This window comes from Salvelinus alpinus, chromosome 20 (genome assembly GCF_045679555.1).
Source record: "Salvelinus alpinus chromosome 20, SLU_Salpinus.1, whole genome shotgun sequence".
Taxonomy (NCBI): Eukaryota; Metazoa; Chordata; class Actinopteri; order Salmoniformes; family Salmonidae; genus Salvelinus; species Salvelinus alpinus.
Window position 1 is genome coordinate 31365988 of NC_092105.1, and position 25688 is coordinate 31391675.

Consider the following 25688-nt stretch of genomic DNA (forward strand, 5'->3'; position numbering starts at 1 on the left):
GTGAAATAAGTATAGCCAGTGATAATTGTAATGGTTTAGCAGATTATTTGAAAAAGAAGATCGGTCTTTACATGGCTAAAAGAAACGGAATATAACATATACTGTTTACAGGAAACTCACTTTACATCCTTAGATGAAGTTGCGTGGAAAAAGGAATGGGGTGGTGAAATAACTTTCTGTCATGGACAAAGGAACTCAAAAGGTGTGATGATATTAACAAAAATGTTGATCTGAATGTGCAAATAGTCAGGAATGATTCACAAGGAAGGTGGATCTTTCTGAACATGAAATTGTACGAAAAATAGATTTTGCTCATTAATCTATATGGTCCAAATCAGGATGATCCATACTTCTTCGAAAACATTTACACCAATTTATTGAACTTACAGGCAACAAATTATCTAATCATTATGGTAGGAGACTATAACACAGTGTTAAGTACCTAAATGGACCGTAAAGGTAATCACTCTACAAACTATCATAAAATACCTGTATTTATGGGAAAGATGTTTGAAAATTGTATTTTGTTCTTAAATGATATTGTACATTAGAATGGTAGAGTTATGTCCTTCATGGAGTTATCAGAATTGTACAGGAAGGTCTGCTCAATCCAAGAGTACAAACAATTGATTACAGCATTACCCCAAAAATGGAGGAGGCAGGGGGCAGCGGAAGGAGGTAGGGAACTGGTCTGTCTGCCCAATATAAAGGATCAAAACTGGTGGAGGAATAAAAATAGCATAAATAGGAAAGTATACCAGTTTCATTTGAGGACCAGGATGTTGACAACTGTGCCATACAGATTGCAAAATAGTTGGGAAGAGATTTTTAATGTACCGATTCCATGGTACAGGGTGTATGAGTTGATATATAAAACAACGCAAGATTCAAGACTTTGTGCTTTTCAGCTAAAATTATTATAAAGAATTCTTGCCACCAACAAATTGTTGAATATTTGGGCATAAAATCATCGAAGCTCTGCAGATTTTGTTGTGAGGATACAGAATCAATAGACTATTTAATTTTGTATTGCCGTCAAGTAGCCTGTTTCTGGTCTCAGGTTCAGAAATGGCTGAAAATGCATAGCATTGATCTAAAATTGACCCTAGAAATAGTATTGTTAGAAGATCTGGAGAGACTGGGTCAGTCAATTACTAATATACTAATACTCTTAGTAAAAGTATTTCTCTTCAACTCGCAATCTGTGGATTCTATTCGATTAGATAGATTGAAATTGTACATTAAACATCACAGCATAGTTGAAAGATATGTGTTTTGTAGAAACCCGAAGTGGGTGGCCAGCAAAGATAGATAGGATGGGCTCAGGGAAGCTGAGGGTTGGTATGTGGAATTGGAGACAAGTGGGAGTGGAGTTGCTATGCGGGAGATGGTCAAAGATAAACGTTTTTTTTTAAAGTCAAAATAAAACAAAATAAAAAGTATGTATGAATGACACTGAGGGGCAGTGTTTTTACAGCTAATGCCGGTTTGCCTGAGGCTGATGCCGTGCAGGTGTTTGTACACATGCATATGCACACACTCTCATTCAAATAAACGCATACAAGAACACACACATACATGTAATAGTGCCAGACATGCACACAAACATATACAGTTGGCATTGCTGTTATGATTTTAGTTGTCCTTGATGTCCTTTATTTAAAAAATATATTTGTTATATTTGTTTAAAAAATATATTTTGCATTGATGTTTGTTGTTTTCTTCTGTCCTTTTCTTTTTTCTCTTTAGCTCATTATCTTGGTTGTTGGTGCATTGGGGGTTCTTGGGGGTGGGGAATGGAATTAATTGTATTTTTTTTATTTTGGGGGGGGACTGTGGGAGGGGTCTCGAATGGTTGAGGGACAGCTATTGGGGAACTGTGGGAGGAACATGGAGTGTTCGGGTTCAGGTTTTTTGGCCTGGTGGGAGATCTGTCAACGAGCCCTTGAGCAGGGCGTTGACCCTGGATGCTTCTGTGTGACGCTATGAATGGGAGTCTTAAATGATGTTGAACAACTGGAATGATGTAGTTGTTGAGCGGCTTAAAAAAATATATATATACAGTACCAGTTAAAAGTTTGGACACACCTGCTCATTCAATTATTATTATTATTTTTTTTACTATTTTCTAAATTGTATAACAATAGTGAAGATATCAATATGACGAAATAACACATACAGTGAGGGAAAAAAGTATTTGATCCCCTGCTCATTTTGTTCGTTTGCCCACTGACAATGAAATGATCAGTCTGTAATTTTAATGGTAGGTTTATTTGAACAGTGAGAGACAGAATATCAACAAAAAAATCCAGAAAAACGCATGTCAAAAATGTTATAAATTGATTTGCATTTTAATGAGGGAAATAAGTATTTGACCCCTCTGCAAAACATGACTTAGTACTTGGTGGCAAAACCCTTGTTGGCAATCACAGAGGTCAGATGTTTCTTGTAGTTGGCCACCAGGTTTGCACACATCTCAGGAGGGATTTTGTCCCACTCCTCTTTGCAGATTTTCTTCAAGTCATTAAGGTTTCGAGGCTGACGTTTGGCAACTCGAACCTTCAGCTCCCTCCACAGATTTTCTATGGGATTAAGGTCTGGGGACTGGCTAGGCCACTCCAGGACCTTAATGTGCTTTTTCTTGAGCCACTCCTTTGTTGCCTTGGCCGTGTGTTTTGGGTCATTGTCATGCTGGAATACCCATCCACGACCCATTTTCAATACCCTGGCTGAGGGAAGGAGGTTTTCACCCAAGATTTGACGGTACATGGCCCCGTCCATCGTCCCTTTGACGCGGTGAAGTTGTCCTGTCCCCTTAGCAGAAAAACACCCCCAAAGCATAATGTTTCCACCACCATGTTTGACGGTGGGGATGGTTTCTTGGGGTCATAGGCAGCATTCCTCCTCCTCCAAACACGGCAAGTTGAGTTGATGCCAAAGAACTCCATTTTGGTCTCATCTGACCACAACACGTTCACCCAGTTGTCCTCTGAATCATTCAGATGTTCATTGGCAAACTTCAGACGGGCATGTATATGTGCTTTCTTGAGCAGGGGGACCTTGCGGGCGCTGCAGGATTTCAGTCCTTCACGGCGTAGTGTGTTACCAATTGTTTTCTTGGTGACTATGGTCCCAGCTGCCTTGAGATCATTGACAAGATCCTCCTGTGTAGTTCTGGGCTGATTCCTCACCATTCTCATGATCATTGCAACTCCACGAGGTGAGATCTTACATGGAGCCCTAGGCCAAGGGAGTTTGACAGTTCTTTTGTGTTTCTTCCATTTGCGAATAATCGCACCAACTGTTGTCACCTTCTCAACAAGCTGCTTGGCGATGGTCTTGTAGCCCATTCCAGCCTTGTGTAGATCTACAATCTTGTCCCTGACATCCTTGGAGAGCTCTTTGGTCTTGGCCATGGTGGAGAGTTTGGAATCTGATTGATTGATTGCTTCTGTGGACAGGTGTCTTTTATACAGGTAAGAAACTGAGATTAGGAGCACTCCCTTTAAGAGTGTGCTCCTAATCTCAGCTCGTTACCTGTATGAAAGACACCTGGGAGCCAGAAATCTTTCTGATTGAGAGGGGGTCAAATACTTATTTCCCTCATTAAAATGCAAATCAATTTATAACATTTTTGACATGCGTTTTTCTGGATATTTTTGTTGTTATTCTGTCTCTCACTGTTCAAATAAACCTACCATTAAAATTATAGACTGATCATTTCTTTGTCAGTGGGCAAACGTACAAAATCAGCAGGGGATCAAATACTTTCTTCCCTCACTGTATGGAATCATGTAGTAACCAAAAAAGTATTAAACAAATATAAATATATTTTAGGTTTTAGATTCTTCAAAGTAGCCACCCTTTGCTTTGATGACAGCTTTGCACACTCTTGACATTCTCTCAATCAGCTTCATGAGGAATGCTTTTCAAAGAGTCATGAAGGAGTTCCCACATATGCTGAGCACTTGTTGGCTGCTTTTCCCTCACTCTGTGGTTCAACTCATCCCAAACCTTCTCAATTTGGTTGAGGTCGGGTGATTGTGGAGGCCAGGTCATCTGATCCAGCACTCCACCACTCTCCTTGGTCAAATAGCTCTTAACACAGCCTGGAGGTGTGTTTTGGGTCATTGTCCTGTTGAAAAATAAATGATAGTCCCACTAAGCACAAACCAGATGGGATGGCGTATTGCTGCAGAATGCTGTGGTAGCTATGCTGGTTAAGTGTGCCTTGAATTCTAAATAAATCACTGACAGTGTCACCAGCAAAGCATCCCCACGCCATCACACCTCCTCTTCCATGCTTCATGGTGGGAACCACACATGCGGAGATCATCCGTTCACCTACTCTGCGTCTCACAAAGACACAGCGGATATAACAAAAAATCTCAAATTTGGACTCATCAGACCAAAGGACAGATTTCTACCGGTCTAATGTCCATTGCTCGTATTTCTTGGCCCAAGAAAGTATCTTCTTCTTAATAGTGTCCTTTAGTAGTGGTTTCAAATCAAATCAAATGTTATGTCACATGCACTGAATACAACAGGTAATACAACAGTAACACCTTACAGTGAAATGCTTACTTACATGCCCTTATCCGACAATGCAGTTTTAAGAAAAATACCACAAAAAAAAGAACTAAAACTAACAAATAAATGACTTTGCAGCAATTCGACCATGATGGCCTGATTCATGCAGTCTCCTCTGAACAGTTGATGTTGAGATGTCTACTCCTTCATACATACAGATTTTCAATATCATACTCAGGCCGATTGACTGACGACTAACATCCATAAACATAACTAACATCCTTTAAAACAGCTGCAACAATATTCAACAAAACTTGCACTGTGGGGAAACAGGCACTGGAGAAAAATCACTTATTCATAGAATTACATTAAATTACACAATTAAATTAACATTTGATTGATTTGAAATTGTTGAAATTGAGAAAAAAAAAGAAAAACATATTGATTGTCATCGAAACATTTCCCTTACACAGGAGCAGTACAGTATTTATTTATCATAACATAGTGATGGTTAGGTTGAATTCCCACCTCAACAACCTGCAACAAATCAGCAATAGCAGACATCGACTAAACCATAGCATAATCATGTTTGGACGGAGGAAAATTCAATTCTCTGTCATTTATCTTGGCCTCAATAGAATTGATAACTGTTGCTCTTAAGCAGTAAATTGGCACAGTCAGAATGTAAACACACACTTTCACACTGAATGTGTTGGCTCAGTGTATCTGCTCACAGCATTGTCTGGTCGAGGACTGCTTTTCCTGTTTCATCAGGGGAGCTATTGGACCACATTACCAGATTATCAGTAAATCTGATCACACTGGAGGTTCCTGCAGCCAACTCCGACTGCTACAGTGACCCAGCCAGGGCTCTCCAACAGCATGTCCCTGTGCCAAAATATGATTTGACAGACTCACTAAGGAGAGCCAGGATTGGAGGCAATGTGTTGCCTTCCAGTCAATCAAGCCGACAGTGATAATGGAAGAGAACCCGGGCAAATGTTTTTTAATCTTCTTATGGCTGAAGGGGCAGTATTGAGTAGCTTGGATGAAAGGTGCCCATATCAAACGGCCTGCTCCTCAGTCATAGTTGCTAATATTTTCATATTATTATTAGTATTGGATAGAAAACACTCTAAAGTTTCTAAAACTGTTTGAATTATGTCTGTGAGATTTACAGAACTCATATTGGCAGGCAAAATCCTGAGTTGAAATCAAAACAGGAAGTCAGAAATCTGAGCTTGTCTGTATTCACCAGAGTCCCTTAAGAAATCCAATTGAGTTATGAATGATGTTTCACTGCCTAGGGGTTCCACTAGATGTCAACCATCAATAGAAATTCCAATGAGACTTCTATGGTGTTGTGGGAGAGAATGAGAGCAGAATCAGTCAGGTGTCCATCAAGCAGCCATTTCCTGATCATGCCTTTTCTTCATGCAAGACACTGACGTTCCATTGCTCACGCAGACAAGAACGAATACTCCGGTTGGAACTTTATTGAAGCTATATGTTAAAAACATCCTAATGATTGATTCAGTACTTAGTTTGAAATGTTTCTTCGACCGGTAATATCACATTTGGAAGTTTTTGTCCGATATAACGCTGACCAGAATTAGCTTTTGGATATGTAAACCAGACGCGCTAACAAAAGAAGGTATTTGGACATAAATGACAGATTTTTTCGAACAAAACAAACATTTATTGTGGACCTGGGATTCATGGTGTGCTTTCTAATCTAGATCATCAAAGGTAATGGAATATTTATCATGTATTTTATTGTTTATAGTGACGCCATCTTTACAGCTGTGGTATGCTGTTTTTGAGCGCCGTCTCAGATTATAGCGTGCAATTCTTTTTCCGTAAAGTTTTTTTGAAATCTGACATAGCGGTTGCATTAAGGAGAGGTATATCTATAATTCAATGTGTATTTCAACTTGTATTATCATCTATATTTATGATGAGTATTTCTGTTGAAACGATGGGCTATGCAAAGTCACTTGATGTTTTTGCATTTAGTGAATCTTGTAGCCTCAATGTAAACTCAGATTTTTTTTATATAAATATGAATTTAATCAAACAAAACATGCATGTATTGTGTAACATGAAGTCCTATGAGTGTCATCTGATGAAAATAATCGAAGGTTAGTGATTCATTTTATCTCTATTCTGGTTTTTGTGAAGCTATCTTTAGCTGGGAAAAATGGCTGTGATTATTGTGGTTTTGTGGTGACCTAACATAGTTGTTTGTAGTGCTTTCGCTGAAAAGCCTATTTGAAATCGGACACTTTGGTGGGATTAACAACAAGATTACCTTTAAAATGATATAAGACACACGAATGTCTGAGGAATTTTAATTATGAGATTTCTGGTTTTTGAATTTGGCGCCCTGCACTTGGACTGGCTGTTGTCATATCGGTCCCGTTACCGGGACTGCAGCCATAAGAAGTTAACCCTTTGTCATCCATCACCATGGGAAAAGGCCAAGAGCTCACAAAAGAAAAGAGACAAATGGTTTTCAACCTTCATAAATCAGGCAATGGGTACAAAAAAATTGCTACAAAATGAATTATACAACTTACCACTTTTGGGACAAATATTAAGATCTTTAAAACCACTGGAACATTGGAAAACTTGTCTAGTATTGAATGCAAGTGTATCTTGTCCCCATGTACAGTGAGGGAGGTGGTTTGGGAGGCAAGGGCCAAAGTTGGAAAATTAGAGACCTTGGTCGCATCTTTAGGTCACCAAGTCTCCAAATCTACAATTAGACGCCTCCTCCATGCCAATAGGCTCTTTGGAAGGGTTGCCAGAAAAAAAGCCTTTATTGAGAGCAAATGTAAACGCCTGGAGTTTCGGATTGGAACCGGAGCTATGGTCAGATAAAATGAAACGAGAACTATTTTGCGACACACACCAGTGGTGGGTTTGGCATCAAAAGATAGATGCATATCAAATCAAATGTTATTGGTCACATGCGCCGAATACAACAGGTGTAGACTTTACAGTGAAATGCTTACTTACAATCCCATTCCCAACAACGCAGAGTTAAAAAGTAAGACAAATATATGCTAAATAAAAAAGGAAATAGTAAAACATAAAAGGTGTCCCGAGTCAATGTGCAGGGGTACGAGGTAGTTGATGTAATACAGTATGTACAGTACATGTGGGTAGGGGTAAAAGTAACTAGGCAATCCGGACATACAGTTGAAGTCGGAAGTTTACAAAAACGAGTCATTAAAACTCGTTTTTCAACCACTCAACAAATTTCTTGTTAACAAACTATAGTTTTGACAAGTCGGTTAGGACATCTACTTTGTGCATGACACAAGTAATTTTTCCAACAATTGTTTACAGACAGATTATTTCACTTATAATTCACTGTATCACAATTCCAGTGGGTCAGAAGTTTACATACACTAAGTTGACTGTGCCTTTAAACAGTTTGGAAAATTCCAGAAAATGATGGCATGGCTTCAGAAGCTTCTGATAGGCTAATTGACATCATTTGAGTCAATTGGAGGTGTACCTGTGGATTTATTTCAAGGCCTACTTTCAAACTCAGTGCCTCTTTCCTTGACATTGTGAGAAAATCAAAAGAAATCAGCCAAGACCTCAGAAAAAATATTGTAGACCCCCACAAGTCTGGTTCATCCTTGGGAACAATTTCCAAACGCCTGAAGGTACCACGTTCATCTGAAGGTACCACGTTCATCTGAAGGTACCACGTTGAGGGAGAGGTTGTTGTACTGGCACCACACTGCCAGGTCTCTGACCTCCTTCCTATGGGCTGTGTCATTGTCGTCGGTGATCAGGCCTATCACTGTTGTGTCATCAGCCAACTTAATGATGGTGTTGGAGTACAGGAGGGGACTAAGCACGCATCTCTGAGGGGCCCCAGTGTTGAGGGTCAGCGTGGCGGAAGTGTTGTTGCCTACCCTCCACCTGGGGGCGGCCCGTCAGGAAGTCCAGGATCCAGTTGCAGGGGGAGGTGTTCAGTCCCAGGGTCCTTAGCTTAGAGGACACTATGGTGTGGACCGCTGAGCTGTAGTCAATTAACAGCATTCTCATGTAGGTGTTCCTTTTTCCTTTTGTCCAGGTGGGAAAGTAAAGTGTGGAGTGCAATAGAGATTGTGTCATCTATTGATCTGTTGGGGAATGCAAATTGGAGTGGGTACAGGGTTTCTGAGATGATGGTGTTGATGTGAGCCATGACTAGCCTTTCACCAGGTGGTGAGGGTAGGTAACAACATCTCCACCCCGCTGATCCTCAACACTGGGGCCCCACAAGGGTGCGTTCTCAGCCCTCTCCTGTACTCCCTGTTCACCCACGACTCCGTGGCCATGCACGCCTCCAACTCAATCATCAAGTTTGCAGACGACACTACAGTGGTAGGCTTGATTACCAACAACGACAAGACGGCCTACAGGGAGGAGGTGAGGGCCCTTGGAGTGTGGTGTCAGGAAAATAACCTCACACTCAAAGTCAACAAAACAAAGGAGATGATCGTGGACTTCAGGAAACACCCCCCTATCCACATCGAAGGGACAGTAGTGGAGAGGGTAGAAAGTTTTAAGTTCCTCGGCGTACACATCACGGACAAACTGAAATGGTCCAACCACACAGACAGTGTGGTGAAGAAGGCGCAGCAGCGCCTCTTCAACCTCAGGAGGCTGAAGAAATTCGGCTTGTCACCAAAAACACTCACAAACTTTTACAGATGCACAATCGAGAGCATCCTGTCGGGCTGTATCACCGCCTGGTACGGCAACTGCTCCACCCATAACCGTAAGGCTCTCCAGAGGGTAGTGAGGTCTGCACAACGCATCACCGGGGGCAAACTACCTGCCCTCCAGGACACCTACACCACCCGATGTCACAGGAAGGCCAAAAAGATGATCAAGGACAACAACCACCCGAGCCACTGCCTGTTCATCCCGCTATCATCCAGAAGGCGAGGTCAGTACAGGTGCATCAAAGCAGGGACCGAGAGACTGAAAAACAGCCTTTATCTCAAGGCCATCAGACTGACATCACTAACATTGAGTGGCTGCTGCCAACATACTGACTCAACTCCAGCCACTTTAATAATGGAAAAATTGATGTAATAAATGTATCACAATCCACTTTAAACAATGCCACTTCATATAATGTTTACATACACTACATTACTCATCTCATATGTATATACTGTACTCTATACCATCTACTGCATCTTGCCATCTTGATGTAATGTATCACTAGCCACTTTAAACAATGCCACTTTTATATGTTTACATACCCTACATTACTCATCTCATATGTATATACTGTACTCTATACCATCCACTGCATCTTGCCTTTGCCGTTCTATACCATCACTCACTCATATATTTTTTATGTACATATTCTTATTCATTCCTTTACACTTGTGTGTATAAGGTAATTGTTGTGAAATTGTTAGGTTAGATTACTCGTTGGATATTACTGCATTGTCGGAACTAGAAGCACAAGCATTTCGCTACACTCGCATTAACATCTGCTAACCATGTGTATGTGACAAATAACATTTGATTTGATTTGAGTGGTACGGGTCGGTAGTAATTTACATAGGTTACCTTGGCATTGTTAGGCACAGGAACTATGGTGGTTCATTTGAAACATGTAGGTATTACAGACTGGGTCAGAGAGAGTTTGAAAATGTCAGTGAAGACACATGCCAGCTGGTCAGCGTACTGTTCTGAGTACGCTTCCTGGTACACATTCTGGTCCTGCGGCCTTGTGAATGTTAACCTGTTTAAAGGTCTTACTCACATTGGCTACAGAGAGCGTGATTATACAGTTGTCTGGAACAGCTGGTGCGCTCACGCATGGTTCAGTGTTGCTTGCCTCGAAGTGAGCATCACTGTGCAGCTCTCGGCTGGGTTTGCCTTTGTAATTCGTGATAGTTTGCAAGCCCTGCCACATCTGGCGAGTGTCAGAGCTGGTGTAGTAAGATTCAATATTAATTCTGTTTTGACCCTCTGCCTGTTTGATGGTTTGTCGGAAGGCGTAAAGGGATTTCTTATAAGCATCCAGATTAGTATCCTGCTCCTTGAAAGCAGCAGCTATAGCCTTTAGCTCGGTGCCGATCGTAATCCATGGTTTCTGGCTGGCATATGTACGCATGGTCACTGTGGGGACAATGTGGTCGATGCACTTATTATTGAAGCCGGTGACTGACGTGGTAAACTCCTCAATGCCACCAGATGAATCCCATAACATATTCCAGTCTGTGCTAGCGAAAAGTCCTGTAGCTTAGCGTCCACTTCATCGTACCACTTTTGTATCGAATGCGTCACTTGTACTTCCTGTTTCAGTTTTTGCTTGTAAGCAGGAATCAGGAGGATAGAGTTATGTTCCAATTTAGAAATGGAGTACAGAGAAGAGCTTCGTATTTATCCCTGTGTGTGGAGTAAAGGAGATCTAGAGTTTTTATCCCTCTAGTTGCACAGGGGACATGCTGGTAGAAATGAGGTAAAACTGATTTCAGTTTTCCTGCATTAAAATCACCGGCCACTAGGAGCGCTGCCTCTGGATCAGTATTTTCTTGTTTGCTTATGGCCTTATACAGTTCATTGAGTGCAGTCTTAGTGCCAGCATCGGTTTGTGGTGATAAATAGACAGCTACAAAAAATATTGACGAAAACTCTGTTGGTAAATAATATGGTCTACAGCTTATCATGAGGTACTCTAACTTAGGCGAGCAGAACGTTGAAACTTTCATAATATTAGAGATTGCACACAAGCTGTTGTTAATAAAGACACACACCTCCCCCCTGATCTTACCGGACTCTGCCGTTCTGTCCTGCCGATGCATAGAAAAACCAGCTGAGCTTGTACAGTTTATTCTCCAGCAATTGCACATTTGCCAATAGAGCAGAGGGTCGAGGCGATATATTCATTCGCCGCCATAGTCTCACCAGGTTGTCCGTGCGTCAGCCTCTATAGCGCTGTCTTATTCTCCTTTGAGTGTCAGGGATTACGGCCTGGTCCAGGATAATCAATATGGCTTTAGCCTCTGACTCACTGAAGTAGAAGTCCTCGTCCAAAATCGAGGTCAGTGATAGCTGTTCAGAAGCTCTTGTCGGTCATATGAAACGATGGCAGTAACATTATGTACAAAAAAAGTAAAGATAAACTAGGAGCCCGTAAAACAGTCCCTCTGGCGCTAATCCAAAAAACAAATTTAAAAAATATGCTGAAAATAATCTGTATATGTAAAATGTGGTGGTGGTCTTTCAGTTTCCACTGGACCTGGGGGCCCTTGTTAAGGTCAACGGCATCATGAATTTTATCCAGTACCAGGACATTTTAGCCAAAAACCGGGCTGCCTCTGCCAGGAAGCTGAATCTTGGCGACAAGTGGAAGATTTTCCAGCAAGACAATAACCAAGCACACATCAAAATCCACAAATAAATGGTTAATTGACCACAAAAACAACATTTGCAATGGCCATCTGTCTCCGGACTTAAACCCAATTGAAAACCTGTGGTTTGAAGTGAAGAGGGCATTCCACAAGCGCAGACCAAAGTATTTATCAAGGATCTGGAAAGATTCTGTATGGAGGAATGGTGTAAGAGCTCTCCTAATGTGTTCTCCAATCTCATAAAACATTTTAGATAAAAGCTCAGTTCCGTTATCCTTGTAAGGGAGGGTGCCAAAAACAGGGGTGAGTATTGAAAACAGGGATGCCAATATTTTTTTTTAGAATTGATTTGTATTACTTGTCAAACAAAATCTTTTTCTCTAAACAATTGTACTAGTATAAAATAATATATATATTTTTTAGCAGAGATTATAGGTCAGTATTTGTATTATTTATTTTATACAGTATTTTTTGCTAGTCTTTATCAAGGCCGGGTGCCAATAATTCTGGACCTGATTGTATTATATGCACAGTTCTTAGTAGACTATGCCAGTCACCACTTTGTTATTTATTTATTTTTGTATTTTTTTCTCCCAATTCTGATCTTGTCTCATTGTTGCAACTCCCCAACGGGCTCTGGAAAGGCGAAGATGGAGTCATGTGTCCTCCAAAACATGACCTGCCTAATGACGCTCTTTAAAACTTCTTATGGCTGCAAGCCCTATATCGGGATCAATATGACAACAGCCAGTCCAAGTGCAGGGCGCCAAATTCAAAAACCATAAATCTCATAATTAAAGTTCCTCAAACATACATGTGTCTTATATCATTTTAAAAGTAATCTTGTTGTTAATCCCACCAAAGTGTCCGATTTCAAATAGGCTTTTCAGCGAAAGCACTACAAACGATTATGTTAGGTCACCACAAAACTAAAAATAATCATAGCCATTTTTCCCAGCTAATGATAGCATCACAAAAACCAGAATAGAGATAAAATGAATCACTAACCTTAGATTATTTTCATCAGATGACACTCATAGGACTTCATGTTACACAATACATGCGTGTTTTGTTTGATTCAATTCATATTTATATCAAGAAATCTGAGTTTACATTGAGGCTACAAGAATCACTAAATGCAAAAACATCAAGTGACTTTGCATAGCCCATCGTTTCAACATGAATACTCATCATAAATATAGATGATAATACAAGTTATACACATTGAATTATAGATATACCTCTCCTTAATGCAACCGCTATGTCAGATTTAAAAAAGACTTTAAGGAAAAATAACTGCACGCTATAATCTGAGACGGCGCTCAAATTAGCATGTCACAGCTGCAAAGATAGCGTCACTATAAACAACAAAATATATTATAAATATTTCATTACCTTTGTTGGTTTCGATCAGAAAGCACAGCAGAAACTCCAGGTCCACAATAAATGTTTGTTTTGTTCGGAAAAAATCCGTTATTTATGTCCAATTGTTAGAGCGTTTGGTAAACATATCCAAACGCTAATTCTGGTCAGCTTCATATCGGACAAAAACTTCAAAATGTGATATTACCGGTCGAAGAAACATTTCAAACTAAGTACTGAATCAATCATTAGGATGTTTTTAACATATAGCTTCAATAAAGTTCCACCCGCCAGCTTAACCCTGAAGCCAGCTGGACCAATGTGTCAGAGGAAACACTGTTCAACTGGCGACTGGGGTCAGCCTGCAGACACCGGGCCCACCACAAGGAGTTGCTAGGGCGCGATGAGCCAAGTAAAGCCCCCCAGGCCAAACCCTCCCCTAACCTGGACAACGCTGGGCCAATTGTGTGCCGTTCTATGGGACTCCCGGCCACGGCCGGTTGTGGCACAGCCCGGGAATGAACCCGGGTACTTAGGAATGTCTCTACAGCAGCACTGCAATACAGTTTCTTAGACCGCTGCGCCCCTTGGTAGGCACTACCAGTCATCACTTTACTGCAATACAATACACAAGTGTCTGCTATTGTCAGTGGGCTATAGCTGAACATTTTACATGCACAGTTCTTAGTACAGTAAGCTACAGTATGTTATTGATAATAACCATAGAAAGATACACAGTAATTGCAAGACGCGGCTCTCAGGCAAGTCTCTCTCTAACAGTTCAACATGTAAAGTGTTAGTCCCATGTTTCATGAGCTGAAATAAAATATCTCCACATTTTTCCATACACACAAAAAGCTTATTTCTCTCAAATGTTGTGCACAAATTTGTTTACATCCCTGTTAGTGAACATTTCTCCTTTACCAAGATAATCCATCCACCTGACAGGTGTGGCATATCAAGAAGCTGATTAAACAGATGGATCATTACACAGGGGCCCCTTGTGCTGGGGACAATACAAGGCCACTCTAAAATGTGCAGTTATGTCACACAACACAACGCTACAGATGTGTCAAGTTTTGATGGAGTGTGCAATTGGCATGCTGACTGCAGGAATGTGCGCCAGAGCTGTTGCCAAAGAACGTAATTTCCATTTCTCTACCATAAGCCGCCTCCAACATCGTTTTGGAGAATTTGGCAGTACATCCAACCAGCCTCACAACCACAGACCATGTGTAAATACTCCAGCCCAGGACCTCCACATCCGGCTTTATTTTAATTGACTGACTTCCTTCTATGAACTGTAACTCAGTAAAATAGTTGACATTTTTGCATTTTGCGTTTATATTTTTGTTCAGTATAGTTACTACTGTACCCTATACATGGCTACCTTATCCTTATTGTTGATTCACTTGTAATGTTCCTATTTCATATTCCATCTCCCAGCTCCACAATTATTGTATAAAGATAGTTCAGAAGATAAATTCTGAGAGTAGATAGTGGAGTAGAGACAGTTTTGCCTGATGTTTTTGATTTCACTGCTGCCTATCTGTCTGCCATATTGTGCAGAACTAACGATTTTGTTCATGGAAGATACTGCAGTCTCCTGCTGTTCTGGGCTGACTGAAATGCTCCACATTACTTTCTCAGAGATGCTCTCGTCGGGGAGATTTCTACCCTCTGGTTACCAATTTTACAGCTTGATTCCAGCTATTCTACTCTATTTCCCCCTAAATTAGTGGTGTTTCTTCCTTTGTGAGCCAAGATCACAACTGGAAGTGGATTCTGTCTGTTACAGGTGTCCCAAACGGTACTACTGGGTGGACAGACATTCTGGGTTAAAAACAAATATACGTAAGCACACACACACACATACACCTACATATGTAAACACACCCACACATTATAAACAAACCCACATGATCAATATCAGTGTGGAAGAACTTGATTTTCCTGCACAGAGCCCTGACCTCAACTCCATCGAACACCTTTGGGATGAATTGGAACGCCGACAGCAAGCCAGGCCTAATCGCCCAACATCAGTGGCCAACGTCACTAATGCTCTTGTGGCTGAATGGAAGCAAGTCCCCGCAGCACCTTTTGTTCAGGTGGTGTATAAAACTCACATTTCATGTGAATTTGGTCGGGTCGCCCAAAAAGTTGCATATTGCAGCTTTAATTAGGCCATACCATTATACGGATGTAGAAAATTACTGTGTGCTGTAAAAAAGAAAAAGCAAACAGCTCAAACGAATCCAGGGAGAGAGACAGAGAGTCTTCCTCATGCATTCTAATCTAGCCAGATAAAACCCAGTATAATATAAAAGGGTGAATATTCAATTTTCTCAGCAGAGGGAAATGACGGGTGTCTATGATCAGGCAGCAGAAGAGGTGCCAGGCAGGTGAAGGTTCTCTGAGCAGAAATACAACCAGCAATAAAAACGGAATATGAAATCCTTTATCTCCCCATAGGACACAGACCCATTATATCCCATATTTTCTACTTAATTAAAAGAGCAGGAAGACAATGATTGGCAGCCAGTAGGTTCTTTCTTTTCTGACAAGAATCTCTTCAGCCCAATAGAAATCTTTCCTTTAACACGTTGTCAGCACACTGAGATGTAGTCTAGTCTACTTTGATGACTACCAGCAGCAGCTGCAGCACAGTGGACAGCGGCACTCAGTTCAGCACTGTGGAAGGCTGCACTACCTTCAGCACCAGGCCAGCCGAAGACAGCACAACAGCTCTGCTCACCCAACACACCTGTGCAGGATTACTAATCAGCACACCTTCAAGGCATTCCCTAATCAACTGACTGGCACAAGAGTGCAGGCTGGACCTCACTCAAGTGGAGCAGTGAGGAAGACACAGCGTGCCTACTCTCCCACTTCAACTGTTTCTCTCTACTTCCACAGACTCCTCAGAAGGAGCAGTACGGACTCTGCCAGTGAGACCATGCTGATGCAAAACACTACAGGTGGCCGCCATCTTTAACCACTCTCTTGCCTGACCAGCTTGTGGACTAGAGAGCCAGAGACACTAAAAGCATCTGAAACTCTTTTGTTGTGTGTTTATTACCGCTTGTGTAGTCGGGCACACCACACTCTTCCCAACAGTAAGTATAGAAGCAGTTACCTTGCTGCTATAGAGGCTATTGCACTTACTGTAAGTGAATGTGTGAAGTATGGTGTAGATCCAGCATCCCCCATACATTTAGAGGCCAGGCCTAGGCTATAGCTTATTCAAATTGAGGGCTGAGATGCAGGGAGATCATGCACAAGTATGATAAGAGTTCTTATATGTACATGAAGTCTCTACATCTGCATCCAATCAGTCAGAGAAGCATTTGAGTGGACTCTCTTGCACTCTAAAGATGAAGGGTTCAACAAGGGTTCTTCTAAGAGCTTTGAAGTTCTTCAGGGAACCTTGGGGTTCTTGGCACTGAAAATTGCCCCCAAAAGGTTCTTCCAAGAACCCCATAGGAGATGGGGTTCATCGAGGAACCTCCTTAGTTGGTGGGGGTTCCTGCAAGAACCTAACTGCCCAACCTAACTGCCCAACGTTTGGATTTGAATTTGAAAGGACAGCAGGTGCAGGCTCTTAACTGGAAAATGTAAAGATCTCAATTTAAGGTAAGGTTTGTCCCTTGTATGATCTAAATTTCGCTACACTCGCATTAACATCAGCTAACCATGTGTATGTGTCAAATAAAACTTGATTTGATATTGTTTTATGATGATCCATCTACCTTCTGATATTTGTGCAAATCTTTCTAAAACAGAAAATGGACACTTCAATGGATGTCAATCAACAAAGAGTTAAGAATATGTTGAAGGCTAGTTGTATTGGGTGCAGATGACTGAAGTGCTCACTTTTTTGTGTATGTCTGCAGGTATACAGACGGAGGCATGCAAAGGTATGTCTATTGGTGTGTTATGTACAACACATTTACCATCCTCCTCCCTTACCTCTTCAATGAATATACCATAGGCCTCTACATTATGGACAAGGTACGTGTATGAAAACCATTATCAAAACTGTTTTTTTCCCATTTACCACAAAAACCAAGTTATGAAGATGGTTATGTGCATGTTTTGTTATTCATATGTATAATAAAATAATATTGAATTCACAGACTTCACCCTCCCTACACCTCTGCATTTCACAGAAAACCTGTTCAATCACCATGCACTGCAACATCATTCTGGCTATGTATACGGAGAACATCAACACACCAGAGGATATACCCATTATACATGGGGCTCTGCTGGGAGTTTACCTCATATTTAGATTTTTTAATTCTGCTATGCCACTATAATCCTAATAAACACTGACAACTAAAATATTCTGTTATTTTTATGCATATTAATGATGTGGGGGGTAAAAATGTACCCCAAAAGGCTGAGGAACAATTTAAAAGGGGTTCTTAAAAGGATTATTTGAAGAACCCTTTAAAAGTGTTCTTCGAAGAACTTGTAGGATACTCCAGGAACCATTCATTTTTAGAGTGTGGGTTAACTTATGACACTTAAATGAATGTGGAAATAGAACACACAGAACATTTTCTATGCACCTGAAAGTGGAACAATTTACCCACTTAGTGCCTATACCTACAGAAACACATCCTCATCGGACACAACTTGAAAATTCCCCAAAACAATTTCAGAATGACACGATAAGGGGGACAAAAAAAAGAACAAAAATGTTGCTTAGCAGTTATTGTATTTCATGTGGGGACTGTGGCAGCTGAGTTTGACCATGGCTGGCTGAGTATGGGCTGACACAGGTTTATGAGCAACAAGCATCCAATCAATATGCATCTGGATGCCTCCCTTTTTAATCACCGCAGCTACCAAGTCATTCAAATAAATACTCAAAATACTCAAAATGGTGACAGGAAGTGTTGCCTTCAACAGCCGAGCGAGGCATCACACAACTCTGACTAAATGATGTGCATTTGTATTTTCTATTTCAACATTCAATAAGCTTCTAAAATAATCTCATACTCTCTGCCTGTTTAAGTTCATCTGCCATCAATAACACATTTTGGTTCCTGTAATAGTTAGCATGCAGGGCATGTCCCTTGAGCTAATTAAAATGCATGGTTTAACAGTAGCTTTACAATTCAAAATACACACTGAACCATGCACTAATAGTCTTAGACTACAAGGAATATTACTTGCTGATACCATTCCTCTTGATCTGTACAATTCTTACCACTATCTATTGAAGTGTGAATAATAATAAGATGGGGGAAGAATCATTGTGCTCTTTAGCTTGACAGTTGCAAATCGTTTGCTGCTAGAATGATAGAGACTTATTCATGAGACTGTTCACACACCCCTACCCAACACGACTTTAACAAATAGCAGAGTCCCATTGTTCCCTTTCATGAACGATATACAATCGACTCAAATAAGGTATTGGAAATCATATCAAACATATTGGTTATAAAAGATCCATCGTTCTTAGTATCCATTCTTGTCTTGTTTTTAATAAACTCTAGTTGGATCTGTGGACTCAGTGCCCATACTTATAACCCTTACCATTTTCACACACTCAAACCTCTATAGACAGTCTACTCATAGACAGGCTACTCAACAGGTGGTCTGAGGGCCAAGAGCCACCCGTGAATAACCTTCAATCACCCTTAAACTACTGTAATCATGAACATGGTGAAAAATCTAACCAACCTTCCTGTATTTGTAGAAATGTATGTAAAATCAACGTTCCTCCTATATAATATGATTATACTGGCTACTTGTTTTAAATACATAATGATTTAGCCAATTAGATACAGTATGTAGGTACACAAGTAGGGTTGCAAAAATCTGGTAACTTTTCCAAAATGCCATACTTTTCCAGAAAACCTGGTTGAAGGATTCTCGGAATCAGGAAGGAATAGGCAAGAAATTCAGAATCCTCAAACCAGGATTTTGGGAAAACCTGGGAATTTTGGGAAAGTTAGCGGAATTTTGCTACTCTATACAAAAGTAATCATAATTTAATGTATTACAAGAATAGTATCTATTAAGACACTGTATGTTGATCATTAAATCTGCTCAAGGAGCGCTGCGCTGTGGCTGACCCACAGGTTATGCGGGTTATGTGTGTGTCTCGCAGGGTTGGGTTGAAAGTTAAAGAAAAACGTATGTGATCTGAAAAGGAAATAGACAATAGCATATTCTTCTTCTTATAACATAATGTGATTAGTCCATATGTTATCTATCTTACATATGTTGTTTTTGCTGTCCCCATTAACATTTAGTTAAACAACCAGGATTGTTTTAGAACGGAGACAGGGTCTTCTGTTTGCTTCATTAAAATCCCTTAGCACCACCACCTCCCCCATCATAATGCTGATACTGTATACTCACTAAAAAGCCACTTACTGTCTAGCTGTAAATTACATGTGGATTAGCTGACCTATCTACATAACATAAGCATTAAATCCTACAATGGGGAGCATTACTTCCATGCCTGTGTTGTGTAAATGAACATCAATTCAATCCTGCAAAGGGCAATGCCATTTTCATGTTCTCTTCCTACCAATATATAAAAGCAAGGCTGCAAGCTACTACAGCTTTGACTGCATCTCCTCTCCTGAGAAAGAAAGGAAATAGGAAAAGGAAAATAAGGAGGATGAGCTTTGGAGCTCTAATCCGTGGCTGTGCTGTGTAGAAAGCCATTAGGTGACAGTAGAGCGGAGGATGGTCGGTAAGGGGCCTCACTATAATGAAGCACCTCATGTGTCCTCTGGGAAACACTAGCTGCCGGGAGGAGACAACGCGATTGCATTGAGGCATATATAAAAATTAAGGAGGTTATCTGCAGAAAGGTCCACCGGGGGGGCAGCTGGCTGGCTGCCATAACGAGAGACCATCCAAGGTGTTGGAATCTGTTGACAGTCATTTTAATCTGTGACAGACTGTCACTCCAAAATAAATCATACTTTCCCAAAGCTTCTCTGTCTGAAAATCCTGAACAATGCAGACTTGATGTGCTTGATACATCTGTCAGATTGACCGACCATCCCTGAGAAACTCATTACTACAGACCCTGAGAGCAGCACGCAGACAGACAAATTCACAGAATATAAATTGAATGCAATTTCATTCACTCAAGAAAATATTGTTGATTTAACTGCAAAGGATTTGTTCAAGTATCACAAACTAACTGTGTGGTCAGATTCATATCAGATTGACATCTGCGAGCATAGTCGTAAAGTGGCTATTCCAAAGGAACAGAGATTGAGTAGCCTAACTACTGTAGCAAGTGACATATATGTCACTCCTGCACAGGGGAATAGCCGCCAGTCATTGTTATAATGATGGCGTAGTGACACAAGGCATTCTAAAGGCAAAGCACTCCTGTATGTTTATCAAATTCATTGATAGCCATGAAGGAATGACCAACTTTTTCCAGAAGCTCAATGCACCAGTTTTATCAAATTATGGACTAGCCTAGTTAGAACAGCAATAGAACAGTACATAATCTAAATAGGCCAAAAAATCACTTTGAAGACCACAACAGTGAAATGATGGTGCCCTCTCTCCATCACCCAGTTTTTTATTTCTTGTTCGGAAACATTACAGTGAGATGAATTGGGCACATCAACATACTGTAGTAGGGTGAGACAAATCCCCTTAGAGAGGCTCCTAAGCTTTGAATGAAGCCCCAAATTCAAGTTCTTTCTGGAGATTTATGCTGTGAGGCTAGCTGCTTCATTGACTTAAGAGGAGGAGCATATTGGAATTTTCAAATAGGTCTTCACTTGGACATGTCCCTTAGAATTGTTCGGCCATGGAGGCTGGTTCTAGATTGACACTTTGATATTCAAAAATATTGAAACTACATTACTCATTCCCTATACAGATGACCTGTGGAATATATTAAATGGTATTATTTTATTGGCTTATACTTTATTGGCTACTTCTTATTTCAGCTACTGTATTATGTGGTCAATGAAATGCAGTCAGTGCTGCTTCTAGAATCATGTCACATACTATACTGGTCTGGACAGACGGACTGTGCCCTGATCTGACCTCAAACGACTGACTGTCAGAGGGGCTGGCTAGCATGACGGCTGAGCTATCTAAAACGTCAGTACACTGGAGTCAGCATCTGATACCTACCAGATGTACTGTAGGCAGCCATTGCGTCACTAATCTCATCGGGGTGATATTGCACTGCCTTGTCTATCTTACTTGAAATATGAGTCAGAGTGTAATGTCTTCAGTGAGTCGGTCAATCTTATGTTCAAAATCAAATTCGCCATTTTCACAGTGTGAAATGTCAGTAGTGTAGTGTACTTGGTGGCGTTGTTCTAAAGGACTGGTTTTAGATGCATAATCAGTTTGAGTGGGTAGGGTTTGACCACACTAAGTTTATGGTCTAGGATCAGATGGCAATCTTTAAAGAGATGTTTAGAGGGTTCTGAAGTTCTGAAAAGCTTTTTCAACTGCTCCCATCAATATACTATGTCAGAAATTGAAGTATCACTGAATCAAGCATTCATATTCATAACACAGACAAGTCATGAATGTACAACACCGTACCAAGAAGCAATAAGCATTAATTGTTTGTAGTGCATTGTATGTTTTTGGATTACACAGAAGGGAATCTCTCGAAGCATCAGTGTATTATCAGTGTTTTTATTATCAGATAATTAGGTATGGACCGTTATGTCTTCCACAGTGCTGCTCACATCATGATGACTCTGCCACCTCAGTAGGACTGTAGTGTCTCTCTCTCTCTTTCTCTCTCTAAATACTAATGAGAGCTTGGTGATTATTCAGTGATGTGAACACAACAGGCACCACGTCAGTGAAGTGATAAGCCATCGGTTGATTACAAGAAAACAGTCAGTTTGCTTCAGGTGATATCAGAACAATCAGGATAGATAATAATTTGTCAAACATCAAAAAACTGTTTACTAAAAGCTCTAATGGTGGTTGAGGGTTACACAATGCACATTAACATTGGAAAGCCTTTACACATAACAGATCAAAACATGAGAAAGGCCCATTTTCATAGCCGCAGGACAGTGACAGTCACCACACCAAAAATATAATTTACGGAACGATCTGTTGCTGTGAACAATGGTGTGTAATTGCCAATGAAGGTATAACATCAGCTCTGAGCAGAGTCATTGATTGTGAGGGTTTCTGTCAACTTGACAATAATTATTAATCAGCAGAAGAGGCGCTCGTCGTTCTCATCTCCTGACAAAATAAACTAATAAACAGATTATTTAATCTCCTCCATACTGAGAACTTGTTCAGAGCTGCTATACAATCAGTGGTGGAGGAGGTGTCGTTTTTCCCCTCTCAGTTTGCTCCACCCCCTCACCTGTGATTGCATTATTTGCATCATGCCTTTGATTTTGTCCCCAGAAAGACAATAATTATCTTTGAAAGGGACAGAAGAGAAAAAAAGTGTGGAGAGAGAGAGACAGAGAGATGTACAGTTTAAGTCAGAAGTTTACATACACTTTAGCCAAATACATTTAAACTCAGTTTTTCACAATTCCTGACATTTAATCCTAGTAAAAATGACCTGTCTTAGGTCAGTTAGAATCACCACTTTATTTTAAGAATGTGAAATGTCAGTATAATACTAGAGAGAATGATTTATTTCAGCTTTTATTTTTTTCATCACATTCCCAGTGGATCAGAAGTTTACATACACTCAATTAGTATTTGGTAGCATTGCCTTTAAATTGTTTAACTTGGGTCCAACGTTTCAGGTAGCCTTCCACAAGCTTCCCACAATAAGTTGGGTGAATTTTGGCTGAATCCTCCTGACAGAGCTGGTGTAACTGAGTCAGGTTTGTAGGCCTCCTTGCTCACACACGCTTTTTCAGTTCTGCCCACAAATGTTCTATAGGATTGAGGTCAGGGCTTTGTGATGGCCACTCCAATAACTTGACTTTGTTGTCCTTAAGCCATTTTGCCACAACTTTGGAAGTATGCTTGGGGTCATTGTCTATTTGGAAGACCCATTTGCGACCAAGCTTTAACTTCCTGACTGATGTCTTGAGATGTATCTTCAATACATCCACATAATTTTCCTGCCCTCATGATGCCATCTATTTTGTGAAGTGCACCAGTCCCTCCTGCAGCAAAGCACCCCCACAACATGATGCTGCCACCCCCGTGCTTCACGGTTGAGATGGTGTTCCACGGCTTGCGATCCTCCCCCTTTTTCCTCCAAACATAACAATGGTCATTATGGCCAATCAGTTCTATTTTTGTTTCATCAGACCAGAGGACATTTCTCAAAAAAGTGGCTTTTTTATGGCGGTTTGGAGCAGTGGCTTCTTCCTTGCTGAGCGGCCTTTCAGGTTATGTCGATATAGGACTCGTTTTACTGTGGATATGGATACTTTTGTACCTGTTTCCTCCAGCATCTTCACAAGGTCCTTTGCTGTTGTTCTAGGATTGATTGCACTTTTCGCACCAAGGTTCATCTCTAGGAGACAGAACGCGTCTCCTTCCTGAGCGGTATGAAGGCTGCGTGGTCCCATGGTGTTTATACTTGCGTACTATTATGTGTACAGATGAATGTGGTACCTTCAGGTGTTTGGAATTTGCTCCCAATGATGAACCAGACTTGTGAGGTCTACACATTTATTTCTGAGGTCTTGGCTGATTTCTTTTGATTTTCCCATGATGTCAAGCAAAGAGGCACTGAGTTTGAAGGTAGGCCTTGAAATACATCCACAGGTACACCTCCAATTGACTCAAATTATGTCAATTAGTCTATCAGAAGCTTCTACAGCCATGACATCATTTTCTGGAATGTTCCTAGCTGTTTAAAGGCACAGTCTAATTAGTGTATGTAAACTTTTGACCCACTGGAATTGTGATACAGTGAATTGTAAGTGAAATAATCTGTCTGCAAACAAATAACTTGTGTGCAGGACAAAGTAGATGTCCGACTTGCCAAAACTTTAGTTTGTTAACAAAAAATGTGTGGAGTGGTTGAAAAATTAGTTTTAATGACTCCAACCTAAGTGTAGGTACGACTTCAACTGTATTTAATAAATCATTTTGACAGTAACCCTCCCCCAAAAAATAGTTTATTTACATATGTACTAGTAAGCTAAGTGTTTGTTTCTTGGGCTTCAGGAATGTGACTGAAAAAGTGCCTCAGGCTTTGCAAAATATAAAAATTCAACTGATTGAAAGTATAAGGGGATTTCGGTGAACACATGCTGTGGTCAAGGCTGCAACTCGCCAGTGCAATGAGTGGAGCTCAGGTGTTCAAAATCGTGTATCAGACCGAGAGCCTATTGCTTCTTACGTACAGTAGTTCTTTATGAGTTTTAGTTTAGAAAACGATCTCTCCGCAGAAGCGACAGTTACAGGGATGGTAAAAACAGTTTCATTGCCGTAGCAACATCAGGGAAACTGTGCAGAAGGGAGTGGTGCTTCAAATACAGCAGTTCTGTAACATATTTAATTGAGTGTCTCATTCTCCTTAATTGCCGGTCTCAACACGTTATGGAAAGAGATTAACTGTAAAGGAAGCTCTGGGGACAGGTCGTCTGGATTGTGGACAGCCAATAAATTGGCAGATGCAAACAGAGTATCATCTTTAGCGAACAACAGTTCTGTATGAACTAAAGTGTTTTGCGATTTAGTTCATACAGGTGAACCGGAGTTTGAGTGTGGTTGTAATATCAACAGTCCCTTATCTCTGGTATATATTGGCATGTATCATTCAAGAGTAAGTTTAGATTGTGTGCAGTGCAATGGACATAATATGCACAATGTCTCAGGAAACACTGTCTTGGTTGACAATACTCAAAGAAAAAAGTCGGCCCGCAACCTGGATCTACATGCCGTGGTGAAAACATTTGCACAACGAAAAAGGAGGACTTCAGGAGATCAGGGGAGTCTCTCAAGTTGGATTTCATTTGATTAAATTGAATGTACCTTGACTATTGCTGCCCATTTGTGTAGGCTATTAGCCAGACCAAACCAGCTGAGTTCAACAATAAATAGTGGCTGAATGTATATCCAAGCAAACTACTTTTTTCATCATTGTTAGGCTATTTGTTGAGTCATTTTAGTAAAACTTGTATAAATAGCAGCTAAATTCGGTGTCTACAGTGACTTCCAAAAGTATTCACACCCCATTACTTCTTCCACATTTTGTTGTGTCACAGTCTGAATTAAAAATGTATCAAATCGAGATTGTGTGTCACTGGCCTACACACAATACCCTATACTGTCAAAGTGGAATTATGTAATTTTCACAAAGTATCCAACCCCTTTGTCTAAATAAGTTCAGGAGTACATTTTTTATTAACAAGTCACATAATAAGTTGCATGGACTCACTCTGTGTGCAATAATAGTGTTTCACATGATTTTTGAATGACTACCTCATCTCTGTACCTCAC

General features: G+C 40.6%; 1 protein-coding gene and 1 long non-coding RNA gene across 3 annotated transcripts in view; one reads left to right on the top strand and one right to left on the bottom strand.

The window, feature by feature from the left end:
* Nucleotides 1-25688, bottom strand: part of LOC139546650 (low-density lipoprotein receptor-related protein 1B-like) — a 462326-nt gene that overhangs the window by 426005 nt on the left and 10633 nt on the right. The window lies entirely within an intron of this gene.
* LOC139547223 (uncharacterized) lies at nt 16101-17621 on the top strand. 2 transcript variants are annotated; one of them, XR_011669363.1, is made up of 4 exons: nt 16101-16393; nt 16861-16910; nt 17171-17288; nt 17414-17621. It is a non-coding gene; the product is annotated as an uncharacterized lncRNA (long non-coding RNA). The 2 variants fall into 2 exon arrangements; XR_011669364.1 differs by lacking the exon at nt 16861-16910 and having other exon boundaries at nt 16129-16393.